At 37.1% G+C, this 25998-nt stretch overlaps 1 long non-coding RNA gene across 1 annotated transcript in view; it reads left to right on the top strand.

Annotated features, from left to right (window-relative positions):
• The window catches only part of LOC122705612, a 577195-nt gene that overhangs the window by 322155 nt on the left and 229042 nt on the right, over positions 1 to 25998 (top strand). The window contains exon 3 of the long non-coding RNA XR_006344160.1: positions 18004 to 18105. This is a non-coding gene — a long non-coding RNA (uncharacterized LOC122705612). The remainder of the gene's footprint in view (positions 1 to 18003; positions 18106 to 25998) is intronic.

Here is a 25998-nt window from a genome sequence, read left to right as displayed (position 1 = left end):
TAGACACGACTGAGCACACACTCATGAACACATTTTATTATTATCTTTTCATCCTCAAATTCCCCAATTATATATTATGTGAACTAAGTATTGTATCTGCTTTTAACAGAGGTATTTAAACATTTTTCACTAATTGATTCAGGTGATAAATACTTGTTTTTGTTTGGAGAATCTTAGATGGAAGAATTAAGTTGCTGAAGTCATCATTTGAAATTACACATGGTCACAAAAAGTAAATCATAGAACCCCTGATATTCATTAATTAGTTTTTGGCCTAACATCTGAATTATTGCTATTCATTTATCCGTCCTCTTTATTATTCACACAATGAGTTTTTATTAAAGTTCAGGTCATTTTCCAGGCATTGGATTATATATAAGACAAAATTACTAAACTCAAAGGGGTCATAATTTATTGGAGAGAAATGCAAGTGAATAGCTCCTAAAAGGCAGGATGACATGAACTATGATATATGGATGCAGAGCATACATATTGTGAGAAGGTGGCTTCCTGGGGAGGTGACTCCAGAGTCGAGTTCTTGCAAGTGAGTATCAGAGTCCCTTGCTTAAGTGAAACAGTAGGATAAGCAGAACGGAGTGGTGGTGGTGAAGGGTGTCCTCAAGGCAGGGAAGGGCATGTATTTGCTAGAGGAGTGTATAAGCATATTAATGTTAAGTGAAACTTGCTCAGTTATGTCCAACTCTTTGCAACCTCATGGACTGTAACCTGCCAGGCTCCACTGTCCATGGAATTCTCCAGGTAAGAATACTAGAGTGGGTTGCCGTTTCCTTCCCAGGGTATCTTCCCAATCCAGGGATTGAACCTGGCTTCCCTGCATTGCAGATGAACTCTTTACTATCTGAGCCACCAGGGAAGTCCATATTAATGTTAATCAGTGTGTATAGCCATATCAGGGGCAAGAAAAAATAATCAGTTTCAGCAAAATCATTGTAATACTCTCATGCAAGATTCTTTTCCTTCTCATGGGGAGAAAAGAGCATTCAGGAACTCTAAGAGGTTCCATTTGCATTGCTGTTTCCTACTCCAGGGGATATTCTCAACCCAGGGATCGAACCCATATCTCCTTTGTCTCCTGCTTTGGCTGATGGATTCTGCATGAGGGCTTCCCAGCAGTAAGGGATAAGTTATCAAACATGTTGACTTCATGAGAGGAACAATTTGGATCAGTTCAGTTCAGTTCAGTCGCTCAGTCATGTCCAACTCTTTGCGACCCCATGAATCACAGCACGCCAGGAAGAAAGATAAACATTTCAGATTTAAATGCATTTGTGGACACAATGAAACCTTAGAGAACGCAATTGGATACTGGGACTGGTTTCCAAGCAGAGGTTTGAATTCAAGATAGAATCAATAGATAGTAGTAGTTGTAATCATGGAAATATATGCATTCACCTGGGAAGGGCTTAGTGAACAGAGACAGGAACTTGATAAAGAACTGCAGGAAGCACCATTCTTCAAAATGCAGATGGAGGAAGACTGAAAGGGAAGCAGACTGATAGAAGAACCTGGGGAATATTTTTAGCTGTTTATGTAAATGTCAGGGACTCAGGAGTTCTTTATAAGGCATCACTACTTTTTTGTGATGCCACCCTATCCTCAATCAGGCACCTTCTTCTGGCTTTTGTCCACCTTGGTCCTTGGGCACCCCTGGTCCCTTTTTCCTATTTGTACCCTAAGTTTCATTAGGCAAAATTATTCTTCTTCACTCATTAACATTATGAAAACTTTAGTTATGTGGTCCAAAGACCTCACATTTAACTCTAAAGTTTTCTTCACTTTGAATTCAGTAGAGAGATTTCTAGACCACATGATTAAAAATGCCTGAGATTAAAGTTGCCTTTATTCAGGACCAAAGTTCCTCAAATGGGTATGAATTTTGGGTCTTGTTCTTGACATTTTTGCCCTATCACTGAGAGGACATAGGCCTGTACACATAGTATATATCAGAAAGGACCTGATAGGCTTTTTTTGTTGTTTTTTTTAGGATAATTGCTGTATGATGTCATATTAGTTTCTGCTATACAACAAAGTGAATCAGCAATATGTGTATACATATATCCCCTCCCTCGTGAACCTCCTTCCCACCCACCATGACAGTTTGTTTTTGATGGACCTATTTGATGGCCTGATACCTCAGCTAGAAAAATTGAAATTAAAATGGAGAGATTGAGAAAGCATGGAAAACCGGATTGATAGTTCTTAGAAAAAAGTAAACATTTTTTCTTAGAAACCTTCCTGATTGTATGAAAACAAAATTTTAGTTTTAAAATAAACCTGAAACAGATTGCAAGTGAGGAAGAGAGGTCTAGTCTCTGTTGAATTATCTGCTTGTGTTGAATAAAGCCATTCTTAGAAATATGTGAACAAACACTGGAATTGGGTTGATCCTTGTGGAATAGAAGATTATTGTTAGTGAACATCAAAGCCCATGCTCCTCCTATTTCAAACAAATGATGTATTCTGCCTCACCTCATCACTGGGATTGTTACATAATAACTGTCTGTCTTATGAATGAGTTTTGAGCATCATACAAGAAATGTTGTCTGACAATAGCCTGAAACACCCTGTAAAAACTCAGCTGCTGATTCCAACTGAAATTTGTCATCATTCCTAGAATTCCGTTTGGAATTGCCTAATTCAATAACTGAAGGGATTATGTGGAGTACTATAGGAAGAACTGGCAGAAGAAAGCTAAGTAATTAAATAACTTTACATGATGAAGATTTACACCTAGACCTTCTTGAATATTTGTGCAAAACTGCTTAATGCTAACAAGGCAAGTCACAGGAAATGAGTGTGGCATCAATAGAGAAAGATCAAAATCAGAGGGAAATGGATAGTGTCTAGAGAGATTGTGCATACAGCTTTTTAGAAAAGGACAAGATCAAATAAAATACCTTGCATAATATCACTATATGAAACCTGGAGACAATTTTTGGTTCAATGGGCAGGAAATTAGACACGAGATCCAGGCATTGTTAATGTGACTTTCATGCTTGAATCCTGGCTCACTATAATGAAAGTCACCTCTCTGCCTCTCCTAGATTTCTAGCTTTCATGACATTTTTGCCAAGTTACCCCTCTATCATTTAGTCATTCATCCTAACAGTCTACAACAGCACAGAAGTAATATCACAAATGTACAGTCTTTATGCTTCTGTAAATGAGTTCAACCACTTCAAAAACTACTCTCTTTGTTCCTTGATTTCTTTTTGAGCTCCTAGCAACTGCCATTGTGTCAGAATCTAAATTTAGATGCATCTCTCTGAATCTGCAAATTATACTCCATCAGTGCACAACTGAGATTAAACCTTGGGCTCTTCAGTCTGACTAGAGCTAACTACTGTACACTTATTTCTTTATGCATGGGGCCCTTACTAAAGGAGGCGCACAGGAACAAAGAGGCAATGACTGAGACCTGTTACAAATGGTAGAACCACTGAGTCAGCTGATTGGTTTCTGAACAACCCTCTTTCTCCTCCTCTTGTCATTATGAAACACTCACCACCATTCCACACTTAATTTCTCAACAGCTCTCATGCAAATAATAATCTCTAGTTAGATTAGCTCCTGCAACCTACTAATTTAAGGGAGGGTAGCAGCTCTTTTTAGAAAAAGTTAAGAAGGAGGTAGAGAATCTACACAATTGTTGAAGAAGCACTTCTCAGCATTTAAATCCATAAAAGGAGAATACCAATTTTTGATAAGCCTTACTTCCCCTGTCTCGATTTTCACAATCCCATCAGAAGGGAGAGACTGTGTGATACTGAGATGAAAACCCAAAGGCACTGATCTGTAACAAGCCAATCAAAACTTATAATGCAAATGCAATGTGAGGTGTACCTCCATCAGCTAGCTAGACTTCTGAGGAAGTCTATACCAGTGATGTTTGTTACTATCTTAACTTCCTTTCCAAGAGTTACATACCAGAAAGGAATCTGCAAACTTTCCCCTTCATCTTTTTTTTACATCTGGATGAACTATGATAATGTAAAATCTCTGACAGGAATTTCTGCTGATTTAAAGATACACAGTGAATAAACTTTTAGGCTTTTAAAGGGAATTAGTTCCAGCATTTCTACATTCAGAGGGATGGAAAACTCACAGGTTATTTCTTTGATCATCTTATTGGAGTAACCATAAAGCAAAGTTTAGAAATAAATTTTCTGGAAACCTGACAGAAATTAGCCTTTAGAAATTAGCAATTCCTTCAACAAAACCCTTCCTTTACAGTTACAAGTATGCATTTTGGCCTTGTTAGTTGCTCTTAAAATTCATAATGTGTGGCACAGAATAAATAGTAAACATGGGCTCACAGAAAAAAATGAAATAAATGCCCTGGAAAAAAACCTTGGCAGTTCCTCCTTCATTTCCTACCTTTTAACTTACCCAGGTGATTCTCTCTTCCTTCCACATTGGCATCTGGTCTAGTCAGTGCTTGGATCTTCAGTGTTGCATCTTAAGATGTATGTTCTCAATGCAATGGCCAAAATGATCATTGTTTTCATTTTTGGTATTCAACAAATATTTATTGAGTTCATGTTATGTGTCTGCACTCTACTAAGGTCTGGGAATAGGAAAAATTATCCCCAGAGTACTGCATAATCTAAATGGAAGATGTATATTAAAGAAATATAGTAATTGCAATTTAATTAATAGCACTGGACTCTTGGCATTCTTGGGTTTATCATTCAAAGTTTTGACTATTTAAAAGTATTGTTTTTGAGACATTGATTGTGAGTCTTGTGGACCTGGCATGCAGAAGTTAGGGATCAAAGATAGCTGGCTCCATGTGAGGCCTTCATTAACAGAGCTTTGCTTATTATTATGTAAGCATGAGTCTTTATGTATGTGAGAACTATCTAGAAATGTGATCTTTAAAAGATTTTCAAGAGACGTACATTTTCAAGAGACTGTATTAGGTATCTCAGATTATTAGTTATCTCTTTCAAACGAAGGGGAAAAATCAAATCTGTCAGAGAAAACTGGGCAAACTTTATAGTGGGGAAAATAGTCAATCTTTATGTCCAAGGTCAGTAAATCCTTTCTAGTACTGTAGGGGGAGGGAATAATTCGGTTTCTATAAATCTAGCATATGCAGACATGGAAGCATGAAATTTCCCTATAGATGATGTATAAATAGCTCACTATGCCTGAAGCATAGGGCATGTGTAGGAAATGTTCCTGGAGGTTGCATATCATTTGATAGGTTGTAAGGAGCTTATTGCTGAACTTCAGGTTCAGAAATAACAAAATTAGACGTGGTTTTTTGCTTGTTTTCTGTTTTGTTTTACCCAGTAGTTTTTTTAATTAATTTATTTATTTTGGTTTTTATTTCTTTTTTATTGAAGTGTACTATTTACAGTATTGTGCTAGTTTTAGATGTACATTAAAATGATTCAGTTTTAATGATTATTTTCCACATATGTGTATTAGTTGCTCAATTGTGTCCAACTCTGCAACCTCATGGCCTGTAGCCTGCCAGGTTTCTCTGTTCATGGAACCCTTCAGGCAAGAATACTGGAGTGGGGTGCCATTCCCTTCTTCAGGGGATCTTTCCAACCCAAGGATTGCACCTGGGTCTCCTTTATTGCAGGCAGATTCTTTACCATCTGAGCCACCAGGGAAGCCCATTTTCCATTAGAGGTTATTACAAGATATTGAATATAGTTCCTTGTGCTATACAGTTAATACTTTTTCCTTCTCTATTTTCTATATAGCATTTTATATCCCTTAATCACATATTCCTCATTTATCCTTCCCTTCCTCTTCCCCCTTTGGTAATCATAAGTGTGTTTTCTTATGAAAGAGAGAGTGAATCTGTTTCTGTTTTGTATATAGGTTCTGTTGCATTATTTTTTAGATTCCACATATAAATGATATCACAAAATAATGTCATTCTCTGTCTGACTTACTTCACTTGGTATAATATTCTGTAGGTCTATCCATTTTGCTGCAAATGGCAATATTTTATTATTTTTTATGGCTGAGTAATAGTCCAGTGTGTATGTTTCTGTGTCATTCTCTGTGTGTGAAACATCTTCTTAAGCCAATTATCTATCCAGAAAGCCTCCTGGGTATATATTTGGCAAAGATGAAAATCTAATAGGAAAAGATACATGTATCTCAATGTTCCTAGAAGCACTATATACAGTAAATAGCTGAGACATGGAAGCAACTCAAGAACCATCAACGGATGATTGATTTAAGTAGATGTGCTTTTAAAGACAGTCATGTGATCAAAAGCTATGAATAGGAATGCTTTTTATATTCTCTTTTTAAATAATGTTTTGGATTTCCCTAAAAGTTGACCCTAAACCAAAGATTTGAGTAAAATGAATTCTTTCTTATATAAAAGCAAATATTTATATGTTTACCTTTATAGGTGATCCCAGGATACTATCTATAGATATTTTGACAGTAAGTCAGGTAAGGTTAGGCAGCCAATAGTTTATCATGCTACTTACCCCTTTGAGAACCTCCAGACTAATCTCACTGGGGAACGCTGAGAGCCAGTGTAAAACACAATTGGCCCTCCATATTCATGGGTTCTCTACACCCATGGATTCAACCAACTGTGGGCTGAAAACATTTTTAAAAATTCTCAGCATGTTCCAAAAAGCAAAGTTTGGATCTTCCTTGTATTAGTTGTTCAGTAATGTCTTAGCGATCCCATGAACTGTAGCCCCCCAGGCTCCTCTGTCCATGAGATTCTTCAGGCAAGAATACTGGAGTGGGTAATCAATCCCTTTTCCAGGGGATCATCCTGACCCAGGGGTCGAACCCAAGTCTTCTGCATTACAGGCCGATTCTTTGCCATCTGAGCCACCAGGGAAGCCCAGCAAATAATCACATAGCATTGACTTTGTATTTACAACTATTTGCATGGCATTTACATTGTTTTAGGTCTTATAAGTAAACTAAAGATGATTTAACATGTTTGGGAGGATGTGCTTAGGTTTTATGTAAGTACCATGCCATTTTATATAATGAACTTCAGCATCACAGAGTTTGGTATCTGCAGGGGATCCTGGAACCAATTCAATTTCCCTGTATACTAAAGGATGACTGCATACATTTAAAAATTCTTCCAGCCAGAGGATGCAAAATTATGGCTTCCTGAGCAGCTAATAAAGTGGGCTCTTCTGGCCAGAAAAACAACAACAAAACCCAGAGCAATTACATGTGAGCACTGGAAGGTAGATGGGTATCACTGAGGTGGTAAGGAGCAAAAGGGCAAGGGCAGGGCTTACCTGCCTGCCCTTACCCACTAAATGTCATCCACTAAAGGGAGTGTTCTGAGGATTCATTGACATGGAAAAAAGTACTGCTTATATTTTTGCAAATCCATCACCACAACTAGAAAACAATTTTTAACTCTATTGTACAGGAGAGGGTTATCAGCTTCGAGTTTCATGCTGCTCTACATACTCCACTACACTGTTGAGCTCATACTATATTCAAGGATTTTTCACTAGTTTTAATTTTATTTGATTCTCCTATGACCTCTGGACTTGTATAAAGCTGATAGAATCAGTTTTGTATTACAAATAAAGAGACCAAGTTCAGAGGAATTAAAACACTTTGTCATATGGCTGTAGGAAACACCAGATCTTCTGCTTTCTACCGTGTTTTTTTTTTTTTTTTTTTTTGACTGCAGTAAAAAGAACATTTAGTTTGTCCATATCTTTCTCAATGGTAATTCATTTAAAAATTAAAATTATTTTCATTTTTAAATCAGAAACAATTCAAATATTTTTCATGTCACAATTCTTTTTCTATTAAGATGATATCACGCAATGAATTTGTATCTTTTTCTGACTGGATAAAAGCTGGTTTTAGAAAAGGCAGAGGAACCAGAGATCAAATTGCCAACATCTGCTGGATCATTGAAAAAGCAAGAGAGTGCCAGAAAAACATCTATTTCTGCTTTATTGACTATGCCAAAGCCTTTGACTGTGTGGACCACAATAAACTGTGGAAAATTCTGAAAGACATGGGTATACCAGACCACCTGACATGCCTCTTGAGAAACCTATATGAGGTCAGGAAGCAACGGTTAGAACTGGACATGGAACAACAGACTGGTTCCAAATAGGAAAAGGAGAACGTCAAGGCTGTATATTGTCACCTGCTTATTTAACTTATATGCAGAGTACATCATGAGAAACACTGGGCTGGAAGAAGCATAAGCTGGAATCAAGATTGCTGGGAGAAATATCAATAACCTCAGATATGCAGATGACACCACCTTTATGGCAGAAAGTGAAAAAGAACTAAAGAGCCTCTTGATGAAAGTGAAAGAGAAGAGTGAAAAAGTTGGCTTAAAACTCAACATTCAGAAAACTAAGATCATGGCATCTGGTCCCATCACTTCATGGCAAATAGATGGGCAACAATGGCTGACTTTATTTTTCTGGGCTCCAAGATCACTGCAGATGGTGATTGCAGCCATGAAATTAAAAGATGCTTACTCCTTGGAAGGAAAGTTATGACCAACCTAGACAGCATATTAAAAAGCAGAGACATTACTTTGCCTACAAAGGCTCATCTGGTCAAGGCTATGGTTTCTCCAGTAGTCATGTATGGATGTGAGAGTTGGACTGTGAAGAAAGCTGAGCACCGAAGAATTGATGCTTTTGAACTGAGGTGTTGGAGAAGACTCCTGAGAGTCCCTTGGTCTGCAAGGAGATCCAACCAGTCCATCGTAAAGGAGATCAGTCCTGGATGTTCATTGGAAGGACTGATGCTGAAGCTGAAACTCCAATACTTTGGCCACCTCATGTGAAGAGCTGATTCATTTGAAAAGACCCTGATGCTGGGAAGGATTTAGGGCAGGAGAAGGGGACCACAGAGGATGAGATGGTTGGATGGCATCACCGACTCAATGGACATGGGTTTGAGTAAGCTCTGGGAGTTGGTGATGGACAGGGAGGCCTGGTGTGCTGCGGTTTATAGGATCGCAAAGAGTCAGACATGACTGAGACTGAACTGACTGACTGACTGAAAAAGGTCTGGGCTATAGATATTGGACAGAGAACACATTTGAAGATTAGAGTTGAAAAATTTGGATATTGGGCAAGGTCACTAACTTAGGAGAGGAGTCATATTATAGTAGAGAAAGGTGGTACAATGGAGACCAGAGTTGGATATCACTTGGTACTCTGTGTGCTAAAGTGTTATTGAGTAGATTAGGGTAGAATGTAGCCAAACAGTCAGAAACATTGAAGAGATGAGTTAAATAACCAGTGGGTCAGAAACTAAGTAGGCAAATGAGCAAAAGAGACAAATTGCAAAGATAAGATAGATAATCAAAGGTTTTGTAACATGAGAAGTAAACAAAATTTATCAGAAATGTCTGACAAACTAGAAAGTCAGTCATTTAGATATTTGATCTGAAATGTTAGTTTCTCAGTCATGTCCAGCTCTTTGCAGCTCCATGGACTGTACTCCAGGTAAGAATACTAGAATGAATGAAATTCTCCAGGCAAGAATACTGGAGTGAGTAGCCATTCTCTTTTCCAGGGGATCTTCCCAAGCCAGGGATCAAACCCATGTCTCCTATATAGGGAACCTATAGGCAGATTCATTACCATCTGAGCCACGGGGGAAACACATAGATATGGTCTGGGCATCAGTAAATAGGATTTCATTGTAGGAAGGATGGAACTTGGACAGGTCATTGGCTGTGAAACATGATTTAAGTTCCTAAAAACCTTTGGGAAACTTCTTAAAAATCTTTCTGTTCTAGAGGATCTTGGGAAAAAACTTATTTTAATGGTCTGAATTATATATATTTTAATTAAAAATTAGGTCACAAATAAAGGGTCATAATTGGAGAAGGAAATGGCAACCCACTTCAGTGTTCTTGCCTAGAGAATCCCAGGGACAGGGGAGCCTGGTGGGCTGCCATCTATGGGGTCGCACAGAGTTGGACACGACTGAAGTGACTTAGCAGCAAAGGGTCATATGAAAATAAATAGGTTTAAAATAATTTCTGTCAAGTTCAAACATGCACTGCACTTTTAATAAGGAGAGGATATTGGCAATGTTTTTCAAAGCCTTTATGAGCAAAGACACTCAGGGCAGACCTGAGCTCTAATAAGTGGCCTTTTCTCACAGACAGTTGAAGGTCTTGCTAGGTAAGCATTCTAAGCCAGGTGTTACTAACTTGGTCCGTCCATTCTGAACACTCTGAAATGGTTATTGGCTGCTACATCCTTTGAATCACTTCAGCTCAACTTTTTTTTTTTTTTTTTTTAATACTGGAAGGAATGAATCTTGAATTTAGGACTTGAAAATGGCAACAAAAGGATTACTCAAAAATTATTTCACCCAACTTTAAAATAAATTACTCATAGTTCATCTAACAGCTTAAACATGAATAAGTGGTGAATAATAAAGAATATGTAATTTGATTGTGATGCCAGTCTGAAATCTGTGTCCATCAGAGAACTGGTGTAAGCCTTAGGAAATTTGTAGCACATGTTGTCTTTTTCTTGGTCTAGTTTGACTGTCAACACTTGCTTTCTTTAGCCTGATTGGCTCCACGCCAATTCTTTGTGTCCGTGTATTCTGTCATCCAAGTTAGAATACTCATGTCATTTTGAAATTGAGTTTTCAAATAAACTGCTGAGAACTCTTTGACCCTGTCTGCATAGTGTTCAAAGATCAGTATCAGACAACTTTTCCATCTCTATGTTTTACTTTCCTTTTCTCTCTTTGCTTCTTTCAATTTAGTTTCAGTGCTCCCCTCTACTTCTTCCCTTATACCCACCTCTGCTTTTGATACTGGTGGAGGTGAGAGACCTAAGAGGTTCACAGAAGAAAAGTTTCACCTACTGTATTTTTAAGCTACAAGTATCTTTCTTCTGATTGTATAACTTTTAGGATTATTTCTCTCTCATAATATTCCCTACTTTTAAAAAATGTTTTTGCTATGTAAATATAAGACATATTCTTCAATGTACATTGCAGAAATCTCTCTGACTTGCATAGCAGTGTTGGAAAAGGAAGTTAGTGCTTCATTTTTGGTTCACAAATAACATTCTCTAATTAGATATGATCTTATAATTTCCCTCCATTGCTCATAAAGCATGGCAATTTCTAAGGAATCATATAAAAAGATTTTTCAGTTAACTCACGATTCTATTCTTTGTCCTAATTTGTATATCTCTAAAGTTTTCATGGTTTGAACATTAAGTTGATACACAATGTGGAGTATGACTCCATCCTCATTTGATTTTCAAATTCTTCTGGTTACAGAAGATGCCTCACGTTAAAAAAAAAAAAAGTACCATTTTAGGGAAAAATTCAAGCTGAGTTTATTTGAAACCAAAGAAACAGTTCATCTTCACTTAGGCCATTACTTGAAAAGACAAACCTAAATTTATAGCTAAGCAAAAGATTTTGTCTTCATGGGGCAACTTTTAGGTTGAGCCTTGATGGTATAGATCTACTGAAACTGACACAAGGGTCACGGAATAGGATCAATGTTTTCAGAAGATATATGCTTTGATTAAGAGGTTATAGTGTAGCGGTTCTCTCACACTATTCCTGAAAAAATTGTATGCTGTTTTTCAGTCAGAGCACTTATGTGTTAGCTATGAAATGAATAGATTGTTACACTGACTTTGAATCCTATTTGAGGTTATAATACTAAAGAGTAGGTGTTTCTGGATTTTAAGTTACCTATTTTTCTCTTCACAGACCTGGAATCATGCCTAATGAAGTAGAGAGTAAGTTGTATTCTTAGTGATTTTTTTCTAAGATTATCTCTGGCTTCCAGATTTATCCAAGATGCATATCTCATCTTTCCTAGTCGCAGACCAAACTTGGTATAAACCCTTCTGTGAGGTTTCCCTGTGATGGACATGACACAAAAATAAATGACCTGTTCACTTTTATTTCCTTTCTCGGCTTTGTTCATCTTAACTCCATTATCTCACTCTTCTGTGTATTAGCTGTGGCAGAATTAGATGTGAAAGGCAGGGCTTTGGCTATTGAAAGGCTCTCTTTCATGTGTCCAGAAATGCATTTGAGACTGACAATTCAAGTTTTGTAATGTTTTGACATTGAATAACACATTAGGAAAAGGTTATAAGATAAAAAAATTTCTAGTGCAAATATGCGTGTATTTTGGAGGTATAAAACTCTGAGTGCATGCACAAGTCAAGGTTGAAGGTGAAGCTGCTGATATGAATGAGAACTGAATTTTTCTTTTGGATACAGCTAAAGGAACAACTGACAGTAAAGACTAAAGAAAACCTATAATGAAGAGATACACTTGAACTAGTGGATCAACAAGCCATCAAGCAGCTCAGATGCCTTCCAGATGTCTCAGAAAAAAAGTCTATAATAGGAAAAATTTTCCAACTTACTATCTTTATAAAAATGTCTTTTTAATATTTTTATACTTTAAATAAATTTCTATTTAAGTATATTATTTATTTTATTCATATTTTATATTTAAATATGTTTAATATTTTATTTATATCAAGATATTTTGATATTTTGATACTTAAAAATAACATAAGAATAATACTGAGGTAAAGATAAAAGAACACCAGTATGCTATATTTTATTAAATAGTGTCTGAACATTTAATGTGCTGTTGAATTCAGTATGCTAGCATTTTGCATTAGCTATGCAAATTTTGAGAATTTTGCATCCATATTCATCAGGGATATTGACCTGTAGTTTTTCTTTGTTTTTTCTTTTACCTGGCTTTGGTTTTAGAGCAATGCCTGTGCTGAGTTGGTGGCTTGCCATTGGCTGGACTCTGTGGTGATCCATGTGGGCCTGCTGGTAGGCTCTATGTTAGATGGGACCACTAGATGGACTCTGAAGTCACCTCTCATTGAGTGGGGTTGTAGGCTTTGTCGCCACTGTTTAGAGTCTGGTTGGGCAGGGCTGCTCTCTGATTGGATGGGGCTCCTGATTCAATTCTTTGCTCAGGTGGGGCTACAGACAGGGCTTGGCAGTCACATAGAGCCTTAGGCTGTGTCCTCTGTGATCAGGTGGAACCACAGGCCGTGTCCGAAAATAATTAGGGTGATCAAGTTGTCTTGTGACTGTACTCATTTTCGGTTGAGGTTGCTGGCCATGCTCTCTCACTGAGCAGGATCTCCACCTGGACCTCACAGATCAGTGAACCTGGAGACCATGCTTTGCAGCTGGGCAGAACTACTGCCTAGGCTTTCTAGTCAAGTGGTGGCCACAGGTTGTGCTGGATCAGGTCACAATGGCTGTCGTTAGCAGTCAGGAAGGGCTGTTGACTGGACTCTACAGCTGAGTAGTACCATAGGCAGGACTCTGAGGCTTCCCAGGATCACTGTTCAAGCTCTCTGGTTATGCAATGTCATTGGCTATGCTCACAGATGGAGTTGGCTGCTGGTTTGTCTCCCTGTCAGAGGAAGACTGTAGGATGGCCTCGGTGATACCTGGGATCTCTGGCCAGCTCTTGGTCAGGTCAGACTGGAGGCTAAACTCAGCAGTTGGGTAATGGTTGTGAATTTTCTTCTCTGCCTGGACACACTAGGATATGCTAAAAGGTTGCTGAGCATGGTTACATGCTTGTCAGTGGGGGCAGGATTATAGATTATGCTCGGCCATTGGGCAGGGCTTTGAACTAGCTTCCCTGCCTATGCAGGGCCATAGAACATACTCCATGGCAAATAGGGCCTGTTGGATGGGGACCCATATCAGGCCAAACTGCCAAAACCAAGGTCCCTGGACAGAATGGGATACCAGCTTGCTTTCAGATGGTGCAGGGCAGCTGGCGGGGGTCTCTGCTAGAACACTGCACCTTGCTACAGGCAGCCACCTGGGCTTCCATAATCTGAGCCCTGGTGCCGTAAGCCCCACCCCCTTCTCCATCTCTTTGTAATTCCCAATGGTTCAGTCCTGAAGCTTCTCCCAGTGACCGCTGACCCCAGTGTGCCTCAGTGTGAGGTGAAACCTGAGTGTGCCTCCCAAGCTGTGTCCCATAATAGAGGGGAATCTGGAGGTCCATCTTGGATTCTCTTTTCCCACTGGAGAAATTGAGACGCCAGGAGATCCTCTTGTCACAACACTGCGCCCACTTTGTGGAGGGGCCAATGCAGTCAAGGTGAATGGCTCCTCCATTGGAAGGGCCAGTGCAGCAAAGGAGGAGCAATGATTTCACGGGTGCCTCAGCCTTCCTCTCAGGTTCTGGGACTTTTCACAATAGTTTCTTATCTATGAACTGGTGCTAATTCTTGTGAGGAGGACTGAAGTCAAGAACTACCTATGTTGCCATCTTGATGACGTCATCATAGTAAATATATTTTATAAGGCTGATTACTAGGTCGTGCTAATTAGTTTACATTTTCATAATTCATACCATTTCATACCATTTTCATAATTCATACCATTTCATACCATTTTCATAATTAATTTAAGCAGATTAAATGTGATTTTATGGTTATTTTTATGTTCAACACCTTAATTATTATCTCATTATTACATGGTCAAACCCAACCCCACGAAGTTTTATAGTGCTTACACCTAAAAGATATGTTCAAAATGCAGCCAGTAAAAGCTCAAACATAAATCATTCTCAGTGATTTGCGGATATTAAAGAATCCTTACATTGCTGGAATAAAGCCCACTTGGTCAGGATGCATGATCTTTTTAATATGTTGTTGGATTCTGTTTGCTAGAATTTTGTTAAGGATTTTTGCATTTATGTTCATCAGTGATATTAGCCTGTAGTTTTCTTTTTTTGTGCCATCTTTGTCTGGGTTTTGGTGGCCTAAAATGGTGGTGGCCTCATAGAATGGTGGAAGTTTACCTTCCCCTGCAATTTTCTGGAAGAGTTTGAGTAAGATCGGCATTAGCTCTTCTCTAAATTTTTGGTAGGATTCAGCTGTGAAGCCATCTGGTCCTGCGCTTTTCTTTGCTGGAAGATGGCTGATTACACTTTCGATTTCTGTGCTTGTGATGGGTCTGTTAAGATTTTCTATTTCTTCCTGGTTCAGTTTTGAAAAGTTATACTTTTCTAAGAATTTGTCCATTTCTTCCAAGTTGTCTGTTTTATTGGCATGTAGTTGCTGATAGTAGTCTCTTATGATCCTTTGTATTTCTGGGTTGTCTGTGTGATTTCTCCATTTTCATCTCTGATTTTGTTGATTTGATTCTTCTCCCTTTGTTTCTTGATGAGTCTGGCTAATGGTTTGTCAATTTTATTTGTCTTCTCAAAGAACCAGCTTTTAGCTTTGTTGATTTTTGCTATGGTCTCTTTTGTTTCTTTTGCATTTATTTCTGCCCTAATTTTTAAGATTTCTTTCCTTCTACTAACCCTGGGGTTCTCATTTCTTCCTCTTCTAGTTGCTTTAGGTATAGAGTTAGGTTATTTATTTGACTTTTTTCTTGTTTCTTGAGGTAAGCCTGTAATGCTATGAACCTTCCCCTTAGCACTGCTTTTACAGTGTCCCATAGGTTTTGGGTTGTTGTGTTTTCATTTTCATTCATTTCTATGCATATTTTGATTTCTTTTTTGATTTCTTCTGTGATTTGTTGGTTATTCAGAAGCATGTTGTTTAGCCTCCATATGTTGGAATTTTTCATGTCAATGTATGGCAAAAACCACTACAATATTCAATATTGTAAAGTAATTAGACTCCAACTAAAATAAATAAATTTTTTAAAAAAATCATTCCCAGTGAGTACATGCATCCAGAAGTTTAACAGCAATTAAACAAGAGCAGGTAAATAGGTACATTTTTGTAGAAGGGGTGGTATAGTGGAAAAGGTCAGATTCTAACTACTTCCATACTAATTGCTCATAAAATTTAAATGTTGAAGTTATGTTTGTTAGTAGAATCTTGAAAGCAGCAATGAATATTCATGAATAATCAATAAATTAATAAACCAATGGAGGGAAATGCCCAGGTGTCTTCTGTTGCCCCTCCACATACTCTTTCTGACCTTCTCTTCTGTATTATCCATAGAGGCTGACTGATTAGACTCATTAAAGGTCCTGTATGGCTGCTGTCTTGTGGCCAGATTGTTAACTGTGGAACATTGGGAGGAGCTCAGTGGGAAGAAGGAGAGGGAACCAGGGTTCTTAGTCCATAGCCCCCTTTCAGCAGGGTTGACACTGGCTGGCTGTTTTTCATAACAGAAGGTCTCAATTCCTGACAGCCTGTCTATATGGACATAGTGGAGGAAGGACAGTTTCTTCAATAAGTGGTAGTGGGAAAACTGGGCATCAACATATAAAAACATTAGATTATAACCTTACCTTATGCCATACACAAAAATAGAATAAAAGCGGATTAAAGACTTAAGTGTGATATCTGAAACTATAAAACTCCTTGGATAAAACATAGAGGAGATCTTTATGACATAGGTCTTGGCAATGATTTCTTCAATGTGATACCAAAAGCACAACCCACAAAAGAAAAAATAGACAAGCAGGACCATATCAAACTCCAAAGCTTCTGCACAGCAAAGGAAACAACTGAATTAAAGGCAACTTATGGAGTTAGAGAAAACCTTAGCAAACTCTATATCTGATTTATAAGAAACTACTATAATTCAGTAGCAAAAGATAATAATTCAATTTAAAAATGGGCAAAGGACTTGAGCAGATATTTCTCTAAAGTAGATACAGAAATGGTTAACAGGATATGAAAAGATGCTCAACATCCTTAATTATCAGGGAAATATAAATCTAAACCACAGTGTACTATCTCCTCACACCCATTAGGATGACAATTATTTTAAAAAAAAAAAGATAGCAAAGGTTGTACAAAAGTTCGAACCTTAGCACATTGTTGTGAGAATATAGAATATAAAATGGTGCAATTGCTATGGGAAATATTAGTATTTTAGTAGTATTTACTAGTATTAGAAAATAATAGTATGAAGATTCCTCAAAATATTGAAAACATAGGTTTCATATGATCCAGAAACCTCACTTCTGGACATATATTCAAAATAATTGAAATCAGGATATTTAAGAGATATCTGCACTCCCATTTCATTGCATAGACAATTTACAATAGTCTAGCTATGGAAGCAACTTAAGTGCCCATCCACAGATAATGGATTAAGAAAATATGAGATGTGCATCTATAAAATTATTTATGTATGTACATGTAATTCAGCCTTAAAAAAGGACGAAATTCTGCCATTTGTGACAACATGGGTGAACCTGGAAAACATTATCCTAAGTTAAATAAAATAATCCTTTAATTTAAAAAATTATAAAATAAATAAATAAAATAACTCTTTAATTAAACTCTCCTTAAATCACACAGTTTGAATATGCCATTTCTTTCCTGCCAAAATTCTGAAGGATACAGAAAATAATGGGCAAAATGAATAGGAACAATCATTTTTTCAACTTATTTCCAATATTTCCAATATTTCAACTTATCAGCTGTGTAAAGTTAGGCAAATGATTCAGCTTCTTTAAATCTCACTTTTCTTATGTGTTAATGAGGATGTGTGTGCATGCTAAGTCACTTCAGTCATGTCCAGCTTTATAGCCTGCCACACTCCTCTGTCCAGAGGATTCTCCAGGCAAGACACTGGAGTGTTCTCCAGGGGAGATTCCCTTCTCTCAGAGATCTTCCCAACCAAGGGATTGACTCCATGTCTCATTTCTCCTGCAATGGCAGGCGGGCTCTTTACCACTAACATCATCTGGGAAGCCGATTAATGAGGATAATCATCCCTATTTTTGGTGGGCAAGATAAATGACCCTGAAAAATATCCACTTTCTAATCCCCACAAACTATGAACTATTATGTCTCATGGGCAGGGTGTATTAAGGTTTCAATTGGGAGTAAAGCTGCTGATCAGGTGTAATTAAGTAAGGAGATTAGCTTGATTCATCCAGGTGGACTCAATGTAATTACAAGGATACTTAAAATGTAGAAGGAGGCAGAAGGGTTAGTGTCAAAGTGAGGTCCTTCCTGAAAGATTTGAGTTGCCATTTCTGGCTTTCAGGTTGGGGGAAGAAGCCACAAGACGAAAACAATGGGCAGCAAGGAAGCAGATTCTCCTCAGAACCTCCAAAAGAAGTGTTTTAGTACTTCTGACTTCAGAAAGGTAAGATAATGGATGTTTCTTGTTTTAAACTGTAGTGTCTTAAGCTGTTGTAATTTGTGCTCATTCGTTAGAGCATCAACAGAAAACTCACTATATGGGTTTGTTTTGAGAATTGGATGAAACAATGTAAAACCTAGTGTTTTTATGCATGAGTGCTGGAGTTAGTTAAAACTGTGTTTTGAGCCTCTTTTTCAAACTAGGAACTATCACCTTGATTGGATTATGTAACAACTCTGTTTTTTTCATCTATATTTAAGAAGATAATATTTGGAAATACAAAACTTTTGTCAGTTCATTTTTATACTTTCTTATACTTGATAATTTTCTTAGTTGGACAGAATTAGGTATGCTGTCTTAGGCATTAGTAAGGTAATTTGTAAAAGAAAAGAAACACTTCATAATTGATTAGGAAGGATTAATGGAAGCAAGGAAGAGAATTCATGCTAAAAGAATAATGTTGAACAATGAATAGAGTTACAGCTAAACAACATTGCCTCCAGTCCTAAAGAGTTTAGAAGAGGACCATTAGGAGGAGATGGCAGGGGGACAGGGGAATGGGTAGGCATAAATGCTACAGGAAGTTGTGGGGAAACTCTATCATCTCTAGCAGCTCTTTCTTCACCATTCTGTGTAGGACTGTGGCTCAACAGAGCAGGAAAAAATAGGTCGACTGTTGTTTTTTCTTCTGTGAGATAAAAGTCTCCCATTGAAAACTAACTGTACATGGTTGTCTAGCTGAATAACCCTTTTAGTGACCGTGGTCTTCACAGATTCTTATGTAGACTGTGTGGACAATTGTTCCTCACCTCTGGTTTCATTGGCTCAAAATAAGTGTCTTGTTATCCCCAAATAGAGTGAAGTATCTATGACAGCTGAAGAAATGGAAGCTAATAGGAAAACACTGGTTCCTATCTTATTATTGAACAGCAATGGTCGAGCACAACCTGTGCTTGATAATCCCCTCACCATGTAAATAGAGGGTTAATAATCCAAATTTCTTAGGATTGAATGAGGTAATGCATACCAGGTTCTTATCTAAGACCCTGGTGATAACCAGTGAAACTAAATTTCCTACAGTTCCATAGCATTCACAAGTCAAATTTACTGTTTCTTTTTGCCTTTATAGTGAAAACATAAAGTATAAAATTCAACAAGTTCCAAAGAATGGAGTGTAAAGAAGTCTCCCTCCTCCCTCTGCTCCCAGTTAGGTAGTTTCACTTTCAAGGGGCAACTATTTTATAGACTCTTGTACCATATCAAAAATATTTTACATATTTATAACTATTTTCTATTGTTTCCTTGCCAATGACAGTACATCAGTTTTTGCACTTGCCTTTGCCACATCAGTAAATAGAGTCCTACTTAACTACAGTTATGAAATAACTTGTGCAGTTTTGACCAGTTCTCTGTGCTGTTTTTAGACTCAGAAATATCCCCTTCACAGTAGAGTTGGCAACAAGTTAAAGTAGACAAAGCCTGTTGAATGTGCACACTTGTGATAATTGCCACACTTCAAATTATTTACATAAGACCATGTTCATTCAAATGGACTCTAATTGCCAAGCAATGAATGTTGACTAGAGGACCCATTTTAACCAATGGCCATAGGTAGATGTTCACTCCAGGACTGGGTTCATAAGTGCACATTTCTTCCACAGTAAGCAGATGAGCAGACATGTAGGAGGTCTAAACAGCTGTCATAAACATGGTCCCTCAGGGCCTGATTACAGAAGCTGGATGGACTTGCCTACTGCATGTAGGTCCAGCTCCTGCTTGGCTTCCCTCATTGAAGTCACTATCTTTTAGGCCAGCATCCACGTTTGACATCATTTATCTACATGAACAGGTGCTCCCATAAAATGAACTGCAGAAAAAGCAAATGCTATGGCAGGGCTCAGTGATTTCCAACTTGATGTTTCTGTAGAGGGTATTTTAGAAGACAGGCAAGGTTTCTCTACAGTCTCAAGAAGCTGAACAGAGAAAACACAGAGAACAACGTATTGCACTGCAGAATAGCTTTTAAAAAATCTAGAAGGTTTTATTTTAAATCACTTATTTTAAAACATACCAATTCCCCCAAATTCCTTTAATATGATTTATCTTGTATTTCATGGTGTCTGAACTTGTGTCAGCATGATATTTGGTATAGCATTAAAACAAAATATCAATTGGTGGACTGTATTTCAACAAGATTATGGTGTGGCAAAGAGGATGAAGGCAGGACTGGAGCAGGGATAAAATGAGATTTTTCCAAATGGTAAAGCAACATATTTAATTCAAATCAAATGTTTTTGGAGCTCACAGTATTGCCAAAGTACTCAGATGACTACTGAAGAAAAAAATCTCTGGAAAAGTCCAGGAAATTGGGACATAAGTTTAAAAGGGAATTGTAGAATTTACCTAATAATACAGAATGGCAGTAATTTATATGTCTGACCATCAGGACTTCAGATTGGTCCAACCCCCAGTTGGTTTTCAATCCAGGAAGACTTCTATATTTTAATTTTTACACAGGTGAAATCACTTTAAAATTTCTGTTTAAAACTTCATGAATTTGAGGACTGAATAACCTGTGTAGAGGTGAAGACTTGTCCAATCCAAGGCAAATCCTGTTCATCTCATCAACCTAAATGGCCATAGCACATCAAATTCTTAAAAAAATAAGATAATGCAATACTTTAGGGGTAAGGGACACTTAGAAAGTCAGTATGATATTTTTGTATCACCACATCCTCACCGTCAGTTATCACAAAATTGAAATATCATCTCTTAGCAAGGGGAAAATAAAAAAGAATTAACAGATTGTTTACAAATAAATCCCACATTTAAAATGTATAGTTTTTAGATTAAAGAAAAGAAACATTATAAAGTGAAACTTTTAAAAATTGGAAAAAATTAACATATCTCTATAAATACAGATAAATAGTCATAATGTAAGTAAACCCTGTACCATAAAGGTTGGCTTTATTTTAAATTTTATATTTGAGGTTGGATGCTTTAATGAATGTATATTCTTAGCTACTTGGGGGCATCAAGTGGTTGAATTCTACTTTGTATTTACTAAAGAAACTGATTTTTAAAAAATACTTTGTATAAATCAAATATCTAGATATAACCACCCCCTCCAAACATTTTTCAAAGACAATTGGCATGATAAGTTACATATTACAAAAATCTTTGTAATGTTACATATTACATATGTACATATTATGTTTTACATAAAGTTGCATATTACAAAAACCTTTTTGTTTCAGAATTTTTATCTTGTGGTATGGTTATACATCCCTTAAATTCATCCTTTCTTCTAAAGAAGCATTAGTTAAATCTCTTCATAATACCTGTCCCTACTTAAAATAAACAAAGAGATTAAAGTTGTATACCACACAGTTATTTTACAATAAAAGAATTTTTGATAAAAAGTGAAATAATAATTTTATAGTGTTAATATCTGATATTAGTAAGTAAATACCCTTAGAATGAGAGTAAGTAAATGGACACCCAGGAGCATGGAGTCACAAGAATGGAACTACTTCTTCAGTTATCTACTAATGATAGTATTTCGGTCTTAAAAATCACACACTGTCCTGTTGAATCAGCCTCAACTGGGACAGTATATTTTATACTCATGCATTTATGGGGGGAGAGAGATGATGAAAAAGGTGAGATACAGTTTAATGTCTGCTTTCTGGAAGGTGAAAATAGAATCTGCTTTAAAGATTTATCCCAGAGAGCAGCCTGTTCCTATTTTCTCTGTGAATTCTTTCTGATAATATATATCCTCTTTTGATCTGGAGAACTGACAAGCTGGTATTTATTTTCATGTCTGTGAGCAAACTCAGTTAGTGGCCTCTTATGGGTACAAACTAAAAGCAATTTAGTATGTTTAGGTGACTTGTTATATAGTTGATCAGGAGAAGTCATCACTAGGAAAGGAAATGCTGTATATTCAGTGAACACCTTTTCATCATAGTCACTCTTTTTATGGACTAAAATAACAATGAGATTGCTTTACACTGGAGATCTGTCTCTGGTATAGTATAATTTTAATGTCATCACAGACTTGAAACTTTATATATCTGACTATATTTTCTTCTTTTTCCAACTCTAGTATTTTCATGGGAACAAAAAATGATTAAAATTCTGATTATTAATATGAGCAAAACAAAAAAGTACATCTTCAAAATTAAAATTCAGAGAGAAACTGAATCCCATAACAGAGTATTCATTTATATTCAAAGAATGCTAATAATCTTCATTCTTTGTGCATGAGATCTAAAATTCAATCAGTATATCACCTTAACTGCAGAATCCAAAACTGAAAAGGCAAAGTAGATTTTTTCCAAGATAACCACTTGCTGCTATTGATCAAAGCTTGATCTAGGTTTATATACTATTGACAAGCTGCAGATGGGATTTTATAGATTTATCAATGTAAATGTAATTTACCAAATGTTTTGGTAATGTTTTCTGTTAGCTATCACTCTTGCTTATAACATGAGCAAACACAGCAACTGTTCTTTCTTCTGCTGTGATAATCACACTCCAAAGAATGAGCAGCTTTAGGCAAGGAGGTGATTCCCTTCTTTATTTGCCAGACAAATGCAACTCATTTGCTAGTATGAAGTGTGTAGGTACTTCCTACCCTGCTGCTTACCTAAATCCAGCTTCATGGCCGTCTATGTTTAATATTATTAGTTTCAGATTTGGGATTTTAAGACTTTTCAGATATAAAAGAGTCAAAACTATAGTGATGCCAGAAAATATTACTTTTATTTGTGCTGTGGACATAAAAAAACTGTATGAAAAACTCGATTTATAGTTCTTTTGTTTACTTCTGAATTTAGGACCTCTGTGTTGAGGAAGTCAGTGACCTTAGGGGCCAAATCAGGGTCACAGAAATGCATAGCGTGTTTGAGGCCAGGGTGAGAAAACCTTCCACATGATATAAGATGTCCTGCAAAACAGAAAGAGAGGCAGGGGCAATGTTCTCTCACTGTGTAATTAAACCTTGCCATTGTTGCTCTGGAGTAAGCTATAGGAATCTTTTCAGGTGAGGTAAACAGCACATTAAAAATCACTGCGCATCATTTGTGAGTCTGTCCTATTTGATGCCCCAGCCACGTTGCTGTTTTCCTGCTGTCCATGGCTCTTGTGGTGTGTCTTTGCAGGAAGGCCTGCACATAGTCCTCTCCCTTAGACCTCTCTGCTGATTGCCCTGGGACACAACTGCTGATCTCTTTAGTTCTAAAGTCTCCCCAAAGTGTTTCCTGAATACACACGTCACCCACATTTTAAGACTTATCATCCCAGACATAAAATTCCCACATTTGGTTAAAATCCACCCACGATTTTCACATGATAGATGATACAATAGATTCATATACATGACTACATTTATCATGCAAAAATTTGAACTTCCTTTTTAAAAAGAGCTCAGTATGTATGTGTGTGTGCTCAGTCATGTCCAACTCTTTGCAACCCCATGGACTGTAGCCTGCCAGACTTCTCTCTCCATGGGATTCTTCAGGCAAGAATACTGGGGTGGTTTGCCGTTTCCTCCTCCGGGGGGATCTTCCCCACCCAGGGATCGAACCTATATCTCCTGCATTAGCAGGTGGATTCTTTACCACTGCCACCAGGGAAGCCCAGAAAGGACTCAATATATGTATGTGTATGTATATATACATACACACACACACACAATATATGAATCTACTTACATTCTTTGGTGTGTTGCAGAGGCCATGAGTTCAGGGGATGAGAAGTTTAAATGAGGAAGTAAATGAGATTAGGGCTTGGTTTGTGTTTGAAAGAGATGGTTAATGAAGTCTAGGGCTGTCAAGAGGCACATGAATGGATTTAGTCATATTGATTGAATTCTTGTTCTTTCTTCCCATATAAGCAGAAGTCCCTATTGGTGTTGGAGGTTTAGATTTATCTCTTATATCTAGTATCAAATGTTATGATTTATATTTGAACAATGGCCCCATAAATACTTGCTAGAAGAGTGATGATGTCCTTAAGTCATCATACTTATTTTCATTTTAAATTTATCCCTGAAAATCATACGGTAGAAGAACATTAGTGTTAGATTTCTCACATTTCGTACCTACAAGTGGGGCTTTCCTGGTGACTCAAATGGCAGAAAATCCACCTGCAAGGCAGAAGACCTGGGTTTGCTCCCTGGGCTGGGAAAGTCCCCTGGAGAAGGTAGTGAAAACACACTCCACTATCCTTGCTTGGAGAACTCCATGGACAGAGGAGCCTGGCGGGCTATAGTCCATCAGGTCCCAAAGAGTCAGACACGGCTGGGTGACTGACACTTTCATACCTATAAAGTAGCAGATGAGAGAAAAATTTTGGCTTAAGTACCATAGCATTAAATTTACCTTTTTGCCTCTTATATGGGAAATCATGAGTAAGATACACTCTGCCTAAGCAATCTTAAGCTTTACTTAGGTCTCAGTTCAGAATTACATCAATTTGGACCAAAAACCTAAGCAAAACTTTTTAAACAAAGAGAACCTACTTTAATATTTAGGGTCACTTATAAAGTTTGAGGTATAGTCGAGTAATAGTGAATTTGTGAATGAGAAGATAGAATGTCTCAGTATTGTTGTTGTTCAACTGCTAAGTCATATCCAACTCTTTGCAACCCCGTGGACTATAGCATGCCAGGATTCCCTGTCCATCACCAACTCCCAGAGCTTGCTCAAACTCATGTCCATCGAGTCAGTGAAGTCAACCAACCATCTCATCCTCTGTCATCCCCTTCTCCTTCTGCCTTCAGTCTTACCCAGGATTAGGATATTTTCCCAATGAGTCAGGTCTTTGCATCAGGTGGCCAAAGTAATGGAGCTTCAAATTTAGCATAGTCCTTCCAATGAATATTCAGGGTTAATTTCCCTTAGGGTTGACTGGTTTGATCTCCTTGCAGTCCTAGGGACTCTCAAGAGTCTTTTCTATTCTCTAGCACCACAATTTGAAAGCATCAGTTCTTGGGTGCTCAGCCTTCTTTATGATCAAACTCTCACATTCGTACATGACTACTGGAAAACCATAGCTTTGACTATACAGACCTAAATTTAATGAAATATATTATCTTTATTATCAAAAGTAGCTATATTAGAAGCAGTCTAGGAAGGACATAATTTTTGATATGTAGGTTTTACAGTTAATAATTGTTCTCTAATCATTACAGATGAATGTGCTAAAACCATCCCCACCCCCAAGGAAACATTAGATGATTTTAATTAATATAGAAAATATTAAAAGTAAGATGTTATGTGCTATAACTCATGACCTGTAAATGTAGATTCATAGGGATGAATGACATCTGCCTTTGAGACAAATTACTGAAAACATGGATCTGAGCTTGGAAAATATGAAACTTGATAGATTAGTAAACAAATCACTTTAAATTATTTAATATTAATGAGAAACTTTTCCTTTTTCCAATTTAGCAAGAAATTTAAATATAGGACACAATTATGATGGTTAATATAGCATTCCCTTTTATTTGGAATGGAATCAGTTGGAAAAACTTTATGATCCTTATCAACCTAATTTACACAATTAGCTTATTTCATATGGCACAATTTTGAAATGATTCTTAAAAGGTTAAGTGCTTATATATGTGATTTTTAATTATTAAGATTGCTACAGTCATATGAAATAGACTGTAGTTGAGGGAGATTCTTTTTCTGCCACTGCACAAGAAGAAAAGAGGAGCATTTTATGAGAAAAATTGTATCAGGTTTCCAGTCCATTAATTAATATAATCCTCAGTTTCAATATTAGGTATTGTTGCATTGCTGTTGTGTATTGCTCTAGTATTCCATAGAAGGGTTTGGGGTTACTATGAAAGTTCCAGGGCAGGATCAATCAAGCATT

Source organism: Cervus elaphus, chromosome 12 (assembly GCF_910594005.1).
Source record: "Cervus elaphus chromosome 12, mCerEla1.1, whole genome shotgun sequence".
In the NCBI taxonomy this organism is placed as follows: domain Eukaryota; kingdom Metazoa; phylum Chordata; class Mammalia; order Artiodactyla; family Cervidae; genus Cervus; species Cervus elaphus.
The sequence above is the reverse complement of the archived record's forward strand: the minus strand, read 5'-3'. Positions and strand labels throughout refer to the sequence as shown.